We start from the raw sequence: 12,968 nt of genomic DNA, 5'->3' as shown, positions 1-12,968 counted from the left end.
ATGCTGTAAGATGTCTTCCAATATTAGAGATATTGCAATGTGGGTGGAGAAGATGTATCTTTAAGTCTATGAAATAATAATCATCTGATGTGTGGGCCTCTTGCCGTCTTTCCTTGTGGACATAAAACCTTAGTCCCAGAAGATAGAGATGTCCAACATCTAAATCTGAAATATCTCCATGCATCTTTCCAAAACACTGTCCTTGTGATTACTTAAATAAAAACATTCATAACGTACACCTAAGAGTACGGTTAAAGCTATGGAGGATGCTTAAATTTAATTTCCTTACTTATTTCCTGGTGAAGAGGAGTAGGAAGCTTAAGGATGATGGAGCACAGATAAAATAAGTCATCTCGACAGCAACATTTTCTAGAGATTTGAAGGAAGAAGGAAATACGATTCAAGGATTTTATATCCACAAAGCAGTCTCTCAGATAACAAGGTTATAGAAAAACAATTTAAAATTAGAAGTGAATACTTCCTGTTGAGCCCTTCTGGAGGAAACCGCTAGGGGAAAGCATCTGATTAAGAAATGCAAGGCCGGGCATGGTGGGTCACACCTGTAATCCCAGCATTTTGGAAGGCCAAGGCAGGAGCACTGTCTGAGATCAGGAGTTTGAAACCAGCTTGGGGAACATAGCGAAACCTGATGTCTACAAAAAATAAAACCCAGACATGGTGACGTGCACCCGTAGTCCTAGATACTTGAGAGGCTGAGGCAAGAGGATGATGTGAGCCTAGGAAGTCAAGGCAGTCATGAGCTGTGATTCCAGCACTGCACTCCAGCCTGGGCAACAGAGGGAGACCCTGTCTCAAAGAAAAAAAGCAGAATAATCTGTCATGAGATTGGAGTTTTTAAAAAGTAAAATACTTCAATGTGTGTAAATTATACCTTGCGAATTAACTCAGAAACAAAACCAAATACTACATGTTCTCATTTATAATTAGGAGCTAACCACCGCATACTCATGGACATGAAGATGGGAACAATAGATGCTGACTGTGGGGAGGGAAGGAGGCAGGGCAAGGGTTGAAAAACTATTGGGTACTATGCTCAACACCTTGGTGATGAGACCATTTGTACCCCAAACCTCAGCATCATGCAATATACCCAGGTAAGAAACCTGCATATGTACCCCTAAATCTAAAAGTTGAAAAAAAGAAAATAATTTGCTCATAGTGTGTTATATAAATAGGTGGGGTACGGTGCAAAAATATTTAGACAAAGGGAATACCAGAAGTACAAAAACGGGGGATTAGGTACATTATAGGAAGTTTTATTATAAAGAAAACTAGTAGAATAAAAACAAAACTTCCTAAATTCAAAAAAAGCAAAATTAGACCCTACACAGGGGAAAAATAATAAATATAATTCAATACACGCAGAAAGTACACCCAAGTGTCAGAATGGCACTTTGTACCCCCTGAATCTATAAAAAAATTTTTAAAATACAACAAAATAGCATGAGTTGAGACTAATTTAAACATATCATACAGTGAATGGGCATCCACTTACTGTTTGTGTTTTTGTTTTTGTTTTTGTTTGGAGACAGGGTCTCACCCTGTTGCCTGGGCTGGAGTGTAGTGGCGCGATCACAGCTTGTTGCAGCCTCAACTTCCTGGTCTCAAGCAATCCTCCTGCCTCAGCCTCCTGAGTAGCTGGGACTATAGGTGTGTGCCGCAATGCCTGGCTAATTTTAAAAATTTTTTTGTAGGGACAGAGTTTAACTCTGTTGCCCAGGTTGATGTCAAACTCCTGGGCTCAAACAGGGTGCCCACCTCGGTCTCCCAAAATGCTAGGATTACACACATGAGCCACCGCACCTGGCCCATGCACTTTATTTCTACTCTAAGAAAAAATTTTCAAGTTGGTTCACAAAGCAAAACACAAACTCTGCTACATACAAGAGACAAGAAAAGCTAAACATGGCCGAGCACAGTGGCTCACGCCTGGAATCCCAGCACCTTGGGAAGGCCGAGGCAGACAGATCACCTGAGGTCGGTAGTTGGAGCCCAGCCTGACCAACGTGGAGAAACCCTGTCTCCACCAAAAATACAAAAATTAGCCAGGGGTGGTAGGAAAGAACTCTCCACCCAGATACTCCAAAGTACATAGTCTTTTCAGGTGTACATGAAACATTCTCCAGTATAGACCACATGCTGGGCCATAAAACAAGTCTCAGTAAATCTAAAAAGATTGAAGTCATAAAAAGTTTATTCTCTGGCTGCAACATGATTAAATCAGAGATCCACAGTAGAAAGGAAACTGGAAAACACCCAAATTAACCAGTATGCTCCTAAATAACCCGCAGATCAAAGAAATACACAAAGCAGGTTTCGAAATGTTATTAACTGAATCAATTACAATATATCAAAAAAATTTAGTTACCAGTTTTATTATAAAAGACAAATTATTTGCATGATGAAAGATTGCAGAACTTCAGTGGGCAGCTTCATGTTGATGCCATTTCAATAGTGATTTGTTTCCGTCTACATACTTTCAAGAATGTCCGCTGTCTCTTAATAAGATACAATCCTTGTCATCTAGAACTATTTTGGTGTGTCTGTATCCTGGAGGAAATTTATTTCTGACTTTAACGCTAACTGGTTGAATCTCTCCACCTTTTCCCTTATAGCCTCATCCAGCAGCAGCTACTACTCTTGCTTGCAATACTTTTGCTTTAGAGTTTTCTGGAAGCCTAGTGTCTCCTTTGGTTACAGTTTCAGCTGCACTCCTTTCAACCAATACTTGCCTTTCAACCAATACCTTCTTCCGAAGAGTGGAAGAAACTTTCTAAATGCTAGTACTGCCATGACTCCTACAGCAGCTCTGCTCTCGTGCTGCCACCACAGGCCAACAAATCAAAGTCTATGTGAGGCAGCTAAAACAGTGGTGAAGAGGAAATTTATACAGGTTTTTAAATACCTGTATCAGAAAAGAAAAATCTCAGTAATAACCTAAGCTTCCGCCTTAAAGTAAAACCCCAAAACAAGTAGAAGGAAGGAAATAAAGATTGGAGAGGCTTTTTTTTTTTTTTTTTTTTTTTTTTTTGAGATGGAATCTTGCTCTGTCTCCCCAGCTGGAGTGCACTGGTGCGATCTCTGCTCACTGCAAGCTCCACCCCCTGGGTTCACGCCATTCTCCTCCCTCAGCTGGGACTACAGGCACCCGCCACCACACCCGGCCAATTTTTCTGTATTTTTAGTAAAGATGGGGTTTCACCATGTTAGCCAGAATGGTCTCGATCTCCTGACCTTGTGATCCGCCTGCCTCAGCCTCCCAAAGTGCTGGGATTACAGGCGTGAGCCACCGTGCCTGTCCTGGAGAGGATTTTTTTTTTTTGGAAAAAAATCAATAAACATTTATTTGATGCAGTCATTTTAATACATACAGTGATAGCCCGTCCCCACGCCACTCGGGACCAGGGCACGGGCGGGGACGAGGACCGGGGACAGATGGTCACAAGGTGGGCGGGGCCCGAGCTTACTGTCGAAACATCTCGCAAATAAACCACTTTGTAGATAGACTATATATGTATATATATGTGGTTAAAAGTGATAGCTGGAACCTCTTTAAGAATGCACTTATGTACTGAGAACTGGCATTAAAAAACCCAAACCGAGAAACCCAAAGCACAGGACGCGCGGCCGCGAGGCAGGGGAGAGCCTGGGGCCCCAGGCCGGGGCCTGGGGAAGCCGCCTGGGGCCCGCCAAGCAGGGCACACGGGGACGGCCCCGCCTGGGGTCAGGCTCACTGGCTCCTTCCCTTCAGAGCCACCAGGCAGGAGGGCCAACGGTCACACAGGAGGCACTCTCACCTGCCTTTGCACCAGTAAATAAAGTGCATCCTATTTCCGTGTGAGTGTCGGCCCGGTGAGTCAGCCCTTTTGGGCCCTTTCCTGTTCTCAGGGCAGGGGGCATGCGCTGAGCCACAGGTAGATCTGCAGAAAGATTCCCGACTGGGCCTCAGGCAGGGCCGGCGCCCATCACACTCTAGGTCTGCTCTGCTGGTCCCTCTCAGGGCTCCTGGAGGCCTGTGTGGGCCAGCGTAGGGAGTGGGCAGACTCTGCTGAGCTCCACCCAGGGCCCTACTCCTTGGGAGTAAGGCTCTGCAGACCAGCATGTGGGAGAGAGAGGGCAGAAAGAGAGGACTTTTTTTAAATAAAGAAAAATAATGAAATCAAAAGACTTTCTTTAAAAGACATCAACAAAACTGACAAACCTTTAACTGGACTAACCAAGAAAATAACAGAGAAGACATAAATTGCCAATTTAGGACCTAAAGAGGTAACATCGCTACCAACCCTACAGAAACTAGACAACTTAAATGACACGAATGTACTCCAAGAAAGACGCAAATTATCAAACTCTAGAATAAAAAGAAAATCTGCCAAGGTGGTGGCTCACACCTGTAATCTTAGCACTTTGGGAGGATGAGGTGGGTGGATCACTTGAGGTCAGGAGTTCAAGACAGCCTGGCCAACATGGTGAAACCCCATCTCTACTGAAAATACAAAAATTAGCCAGGCTCCATGGCGTGTGCCTGTAGTCCCAGCAACTCCAGAGAGAATCACTTTTGAGCCCGAGGGGCAGAGGATGTAGTGAGCCGAGATGGAGCCATTGCGCTCCAGCCTGGGCAACAGGATTGAAACCCTGTCTCAAAAAAAAAAAAAAAAAAGAAATAGAAAATCTGATACTGTCACAACTAAAGAAATGGAATTAATAATTTAAAATATTTTCACAAAAATATCCATATGCAGGTAGACACTAGTGAATTCTATCAAATAAAGAAAAAGTAGTACTAATCACTCACAAATTTCTTTCAGAAAAATTGAGAAGGTGGCAACATCTCACAATTCATTCTATGAGATTATTATGTTGATTCCAAAGCCAGACAAATTACAAGAAAACTGCATATGAATTTCCTTCCTGAACATAGACACAAATATCTTTAACTCCTTTTCAAAATGGTGTTCGAGAACCTAGCCTATATAATAAAGCTAAAAAAGAAAATTAAAAGCATCCAGATTGGAAAGCATCCAGTTTAGAAAACAATTCTATATATGATGTAAAAGAGAATAAAATAATAATTAACAAAAATGTACAAGGCTTATACACTGGAAACTACAAAACATTGCTATAAGAATTAAGATTGGCAGCCTGGGCGAGGTGGCTCATGCCAGTAATCCCATCACTTTGGGAGGCTGAGGCAGGCAGATCACGAGGTGAGGTGATCAAGACCATCCTGGCCAACATGGTGAAACCCGTCTCTACTAAAAGTACAAAAATTAGCCGGGCATGGTGGCACATGCCTATAATCCCAGCTACTCAGGAGACTAAAGCAGGAGAATTGCTTGAACCCAGGTGGCAGAGGCTGCAGTGAGCCAAGATGGTGCTACTGCACTCCAGCCTGGGAGGCAAAGCGAGACTCCGTCTCAAAAAAAAAAGGTTGGCTGGGCGTGGTGGCTCACGCCTGTAATTCTAGCAGTTTGGGAGGCCAAGGCAGGCAAATCAGTTGCGGTCAGGAGTTCGAAACCAGCCTGGCCTACATGGTGAAACCCTGTCTCTACTAAAAATGCAAAAAACAAAAATAACTGGGCATGGTGGTGAGCACCTGTAATCACAGCTACTTGGGAGACTGAGGCAGGAGAATTGCTTGAACCCTGGAGGTGGAGGTTGCAGTGAGCCAAGATCACGCCACTGCACTCCAGCCTGGGTAACAAAGCAAGACTCCGTCTCAAAAAAAAAAAAAAAAAAAAAAATTAAGATTTACATAGATGGAGAGCCATTCCATGGACTAAAACATATCCCAAATTATAGTTTCAGTTCAGTTCCCATCAAGATTCCAGCAGATTTTTGCACAGAAATTGATAAGCTAAACCTAAAATGTATGTGAAAATATAATACAAGGTCCTACAGTAGTCAATGGCAATTTTTGAAAAGAACAAAGTTGGAGAATTTACATTATCTGATTTCAGAACTTACCATAATACTGCATTAGCAAGACTGTGCGTTTTACTGATACAAGGATACATCCATAGAACAGAATTGAGAGTCCAGAAATCAATAAACCCTTATATTTACGGCCAGTTGACTTTCAACAAAGTGCCAAGGCAGTTCAATAAGGAAATGGTAGTTTTCTTAACAAACATCACTGGGAGAATTTGATATTGTAGTAGGTTACACAATGGCCACCCGAAAAATCAAGTCCTAATCCCCGGATCTTGTAAATGTTACCTTCTCTGGAAAAAAGGGAATCTGTGTAGGTGTGATGGTTAAGGATTTTGATATGAGCTTATCCTGAATTACATTGGTAGGCCCTAGATACCATCAAAGAGTCCTTGTAAGATACAGGCAGAAAGAGGTGACACAGACATAGAGGGGGTCACCCACAGAGGAGAAGGCAGTGTAAAAACAGGCAGATATAGGAGATATCAACTGCAAGCCAAGGAATACCAACAGCCACCAGAAGGTAAAGGAGGTAAGGCACCCATTCTTCCCTGGAGTCCTCAAGGGAGCATCTCTTTCTGATGCCGTGATTTCAGACTCTGGCCTCCAGAACAGTGAGAAAATAAAGTCCTATAGTTGTAAGCCACCAGTTGGCACTAATTTGTTACAGAGGCCATCGGAAACTAATACAGAATCTGTTTGAAAATGAAAAACTTAGACCTACTTTGTGTATATAAATTAATTCAAATTGCCCATAGACATCAATGTAAGAACTAAAACTACAAAACTTCTAGGAGAAAATCTTTTAAATCTTGAGTTAAGCAAAAAGTGCTTATATATAAAACACCAAAAGCATGAGATAGAAAAAAATTGATATACTGGATTTCATTAAAATTAAAAACTTTTGATCTCCGAAACCCCCATGAAGGAAATGAAAACAAGCCAGAGACTGTGAAAAAATTTTTGCAAATTATATACTTATAATGGATGTATATCCAACTCTATAAAGAACACTTACAACTCAGTCATAAGAAATTTAAAAACCCAATTTACAAATGGGTGAAAGAGTTGGTATTTCAACATGAGAGCCATAGAAATGATAATAAGCACATGAAAGAGTCATTAACACTATTAGGCATCAGAAAAAATGCAAGTTAAAACTATGAAGCAACATCATTACACACTCACTAGAAGAGTCAAAAAGAAAATACCAAATATTGGCAAGATATGGAAAAAGAGAAACTTGATACATGGCTGGTAGAAATGTAAAATGGTGTGATCACTTTGGAAAACAATGTGACAGTTTCTTTAAAAAGTTTACAAATGTGTTGTGTGCTATGGTCTAAACGTTTGTGTTCCCCTGAAATTTGTATGTTGAAACCCATTCCTCAATATAATACTATTAAAGGGCAAGGCCTTTGGGAAGTGATTAGATCATGAGGGTGGAGCCCTCATGAATGGAATTAAAGTCCTTAAAAAGTCCAAGGAAGTCCAGTGGCCCCTTCCACTATGTGAGGACAGAGTGACAAGGCATAGTCTGTGAGAAAGCAAGACCTCATCAGACCCCAAACCTGCTGGCACCTTGATCTTTGACTTTCCAGCCTTCAAAATGGTGAGAAATAAAGATCTTGTTTATAAGCCACCCAGTCTACAGTATTTGTTATAGCAGCCCATCGAGACTAAGACAATATGGCCTAGCAATTCCGCTTCCAAGAGAAACAAAAGCATATGTTTATGCAAAAACTTGTAAACAAATGCTAATAGCAGCATTATTTATGATGGTGAAAAACTGGAATCTGTCCAAATGCCTACAGTATTAGCCTGTTCTCATACTGCTATGAATACCCGAGACTGGGTAATTTATAAAGAAAACAGGTTTAGTTGACTCACACTTCAACATGGCTTGGGAGACCTCAGGAAACTTACAATCATGGTAGAAGGGGAAGCAAACATGTCCTTCTTCACATGGCGGCGGGAAGGAGAAGTGCCAAGCAAAGGGGAAAACGTCCCTTGTAAAATCATCAGATCTCATGAGAACTCACTCACTATCATGAGAACAGCAGCATGATTCAAATACCTCCCACTGGGTCCCTCCCACAACACATGGGGATTAGAGGAACTACATGATGAGGTTTGGGTCGGGACACAACCAAACCACATCACCTACCAACTTGTGAATGAATAAACAGTGTGGTATGTCCACACAATGGAATACAATTCAGCAAAAAAAGAAATCAACTATGGACAAAATGTTTCAACATGGATGAATCTCAAAAACATTCTAACTGAAAGAAACCAGATGCAATAGACCAGACCACATAGTGTATGATTCTATATATATTCAATGTCCAGAAAAAACAAATTGAGGCCGACCGCAGTGACTCATGCCTGTAATCCCAGCACTTTGGGAGGCCAAGGTGGGTGGATCACCTGAGGTTGGGAGTTCGAGACCAGCCTGACCAACATGAAGAAAACCCCGTCTCTACTAAAACACAAAATTAGCCATGCGTGGTGGCGCATGCCTGTAATCCCAGCTACTTGTGAGGCTGAGGCAAGAGAATCACTTAAACCCGGGAGGTAGAGGTTGTAGTGAACCGAGATCGCACCATTGCACTCCAGCCTGTGCAACAAGAGCAAAACTCCGTCTCAAAAAAAAAAAAAAAAAATACAAATTGAGAGAGACAGAAGATAGATTTTGTAGTTGGCCACAGCTAGCAGTGCAAATGGGATTGACTGAAAACCAGCTGGAGGGATCTTTCTGGGGTAATGGAGGTGTTGTAAAAATGATCATGGTGATGGCTGTACAACTCTGTGCATATACTGAAATCTATTGAGTCAAGTGCAAGCCCCAGCGTAGGACAATAAACAGAGGCATTAATGAATTGACTTTCTGTCATTATAGCGAAGAGTTTCTTATCTGGACTGCCCATAACAAACATTTAGAGGTCTGTGATGTGGGACAAGTGGCATGTCTACGCACTGGGGCAGGATGCCACACTGAGAGAAAGGAGGCAACATGAGGCAAATTTTACAACAGAGAGCTCTATCCCAGTCTAGTCCTAGCCACAAGTCCAAGGACACGATCTTCGCTGAACACATCCTCACCTACAAAATAGGGGGTTGCACTGGAGAACTGTATTTTTCAGAACTATCGAATCCTCCTCTTCTCATAGTATTTTTCCCAGGCCAGATTGGGAAACTCTACTTGGCTCCAGACACACCTCAGTCATTGAGAAATTACTACACATACTTTCCTCTCGAAAAGTTCGAAATCCCTTTTGTTCTTGTTCACACTAACCAGTTAGTTTTTGTTTTTAGAGATGGCTAATGCCGTCACCCAGGCTGAAGTGCATAGTGCAATCATAGCTCACCGCAGCCTCGAACTCCCAGTCCTCCCACTTCAGCCTCCCGAGTAGGCATGCACCACCACATCTGGGTAACATTTAAAATTTTTTAGAGAGATGGGGTCTTGGTATGTTGCCTAGGCTGGTCTTGAACTCCTAGCCTCAAGTGATTCTCCTGCCTGGGCCTCGCAAAGCGCTGGGATTACAGGTGTGAGCCATGGTGCCAGTGTTCTTTTTGACCAAAGTGTGCAAACCAAAAGCTTCAAATGTTGCATTCCATTCCTGGAACTCTTGTTACTTATCCTCGGAGTGTCTCTGTCCCCCAAAATTTAATATTACCCCTTCCCTAATTAATGGCTTTGAAGCGATTTCTTTGCAGCTGCGTTTCCTGCTGTTCATCTTCTAGCACAGTGGTCCCCAACCTTTTTGGCCCAGGGGTGGGGGATGCAGGGAGTTGAGGGTGTTCCACCCTGGGTCACCAAGCATTAGATTCTCATAAGGAACGCGCAGAGCCCTCACATGCATAGTTCAGAATAGAGTTCGTGCTCCTGTGAGACTCTGATGCCCCTACCGATGTAACAGGAGGCAGAGCTCGGGGGTAATGCTGGCTGGCCATCACTCACCTCCTGCTATGCGGCTTGGATCCTAACAGGCCAGGGACTGGTACCAAGCAGTCCCCAGCCTGGGGGTTGGATAACCCTGCTTTAGAGAAAGGAATGTTTCTGTCCTTATTAACTCACGTGCACAGCTTTAGAATCAGCTTTCTGGATGCTACACTGAGAAATCCAGCTATCCTGGCAGTCAATTCCTCGTCGACCTCTGCACCTCCCACCCTGCTAAAGAAAGTTAACAAGTCAAAGAGAATTCTGTTCAAATCACTAATAGCATCCCAGCATGGAGACCCGGCCTCCAGAAGTGAGAGTCGGGAGGCTGGTGTTGTCTGGGGGCTTTCCCAACCCTTCCAGGTGACAAAGAGTCCTATCTGCAGCTTCGCCTTTCCTCAGCCTGCAAGCTCAGAGCGAATAAATTGAGTGTGAGGCTGCCCTCCGCACACACACAAGCCTGGGGGCCCTCCCCAGGAAGAAGTCCCCTGCCGCCTCCTTGGTGCAGGGCCCCGTGGAAGAGTCCTGGAAAGGTTTCTGAGTAGACACTGGGTTGGAACATGACTGAACAGCAGTGTGCGTCTCAGCCTCCCATTTCCACAGTCTCCAGATCTTTGGAAGATACAATCTTAATGGCTGTCACATTGACCTTTTCAAAACTCTTGATTTATTTTGTTCAAGTGAAGATAAAACCCTTGTTTTGCCCTGGTGCGGATGCCCACAATCTCTGCCTGGAGCTGAGCGCGACCAGGGGTCGGTAACTGTGCGCTGTCCATTGTTCCTCGTCTGTTTCTCCTCACCTGGTGCCTGTGTGGTCCTCCTGGCTCAGCGTGTGTTTCATCTAACTCTCACTTAGCACGGGCCTGGGAGCTCCTTATTTGTTGTCCCTAGGGACAAGAAGCCTTGCTATTCTGTTGCGTCTGTTGTTTACATTACACAAGTGGTACACATTCATATTAAACATCCAAACAGTAAGGAGGCCTGAAGAATAAAATTTGAAAATCCTGTTTTCACCCAATTTTACTCCCTTCTCCAGAGGTAACTGTTTTAACAGTTTGTTGGCTATCCTCCAAGAATGGTTTCTAAACATTTACAGTATGTACCTGTATTCACATTGCTTTTTACAAAACATAAACAGAGTAACTTCGTTGTTCTGATTTAACGTAGGAATATTTCCATACCATTACTTCATTCACTATGTCATCCAGGCTGGAATGCAGTGGCTTCATAGCTCACTGCAATCTCCGCCTCCCAGGTTCAAGCGATTCTCCTGCCTCAGCCTCCTGAGTAGCTTGGATTACAGGTGTGCGCCACCATGCCCAGCTAATATTCGTATTTTTAGTAGAGATAGGGTTTCACTATGTTGGTCAGGCTGGTCTCGAACTCCTGACCTCGTGATCCACCTACCTCGGCCTCCCAAAGTGTGGGGATTACAGGCGTGAGCCACCACGCCCAGCCCATTCCTTTTTATTTTTGCATAGTATTCTGTAGTTCTGATGTAGTACAATTTATTTGACCCATTTTCTTTTCGTAGACATTTAAGTTTCTTTTTTTACCCTATTACAAACAATGCTGAAATGAACATCCTTGATCCTGTAATGTTACGTAGATCTGCAAGTGTTTCTGGGGTATGGATTCTTAGAATTGGAATGGCTGAGTCAAAGGGCTTCCAAAGCCTTTGATAGATACCAACTTTTTTTTTTTTTTGAGAAGGAGTTTCTCTCTTGTTGCCCAACATGGTGAAACCCCGTCTCTACTAAAAACACAAAAATTAGCTGGGCATGGTGGTGTGTGCGTGTAGTCCCAGCAACTCAGGAGGCTGAGGCAGGAGAAGCCTTGAACCTAGGAGACGGAGGTTGCAGTGAGCTGAGATGGTGCCACTGCACTCCAGCCTGGTGACAGAGTGAGACTCCGTCTCAAAAAAAAAAAAAAAAAAAAAAACAGAAGAAAAAGAAATGTACTACAGTGACGCTGCATGTCTAATGAAATGAAAGGGTGGAAATGTAGGTAAAAGCAAGTAAAGAAATGAAAATGTTCTCCCCCAGCCATCTGCCATGCACCAACTCCTGCAGAAGGCTCTGGAGGAGGCAAGAGACATGCTGTTCTCAAACCTCCAGAAGTCATGGGAAGCAGCCTGTGACCCCGGGGAGAACACCTCCTCAGATGCCGAATGAACTTCTGCTTAGAATGTCTGACAAAATCTCCAGTGTACAGAGCCTAGACCCAGGATAGCCTTTCCCTCCTGCTCCTCTTGGTGCCTTCAGGCCACTGGAAATCACACCGGAAAATGACACTCCTAGACTAAAGGCTTGCAATGTGCCCCATGCCATTCCAAGCACTCCTTATGTGTTAACTCACTTCATCTTCCCAAAAATCCTGGGAGGCGGATGCTACTGACATCTACATTTTATGGCTGAGGACATTGAGGCACAGAGAGGTGAGGGGACTCACCCATGGCCACACACCTGTAAGAGGTGGACTCTGGATACAGTCCAGGCAGTTTGGCTGCAGTGTTTGTGCTCCTGACCACGAAATCACACGGCTTTCTTAAGCAAGATCCCATTTTCTTGGTGCTCTTTCTGTTTGAGTGTGTATGTATGTTAGATGTCTGTCTGTGTTAGATACATATACCTAAAGTAATGTGTCTGGAGTAATGTTCAGCTGCTGTTAATAGTAATTATTTCTAGATGCTGGAATGTTGAGAAATGCTAGATTCTCCTCTCTTTTTTTTCTTTTTTTTTTTTTTTTTTTTTTTTTTTTTTTAAAGACGGAGTCTCGCTGTGTCACCCAGGCTGGAGTGCAGTGGCGCCATCTCAGCTCACTGCCAGCTCTACCTCCCGGGTTCACACCATTCTCCTGCCTCAGCCTCCCAAGTAGCTGGGACTACAGGCACCCGCCCCCACGCCTGGCTAATTTTGTTGTTGTTGTTGTATTTTTAGTAGAGACGGGGTTTCACCATGTTAGCCAGGATGGTCTCGATCTCCTGACCTCATGATCTGCCCGCCTTGGCCTCCCAAAATGTTGGGATTACAGGTGTGAGCCACCGTGCCCGGCCGAGAAATGCTGGATTCTT

The sequence above is a fragment of the Rhinopithecus roxellana genome, chromosome 16 (genome assembly GCF_007565055.1).
Source record: "Rhinopithecus roxellana isolate Shanxi Qingling chromosome 16, ASM756505v1, whole genome shotgun sequence".
In the NCBI taxonomy this organism is placed as follows: Eukaryota; Metazoa; Chordata; class Mammalia; order Primates; family Cercopithecidae; genus Rhinopithecus; species Rhinopithecus roxellana.
This window is presented reverse-complemented; position numbering follows the sequence as displayed.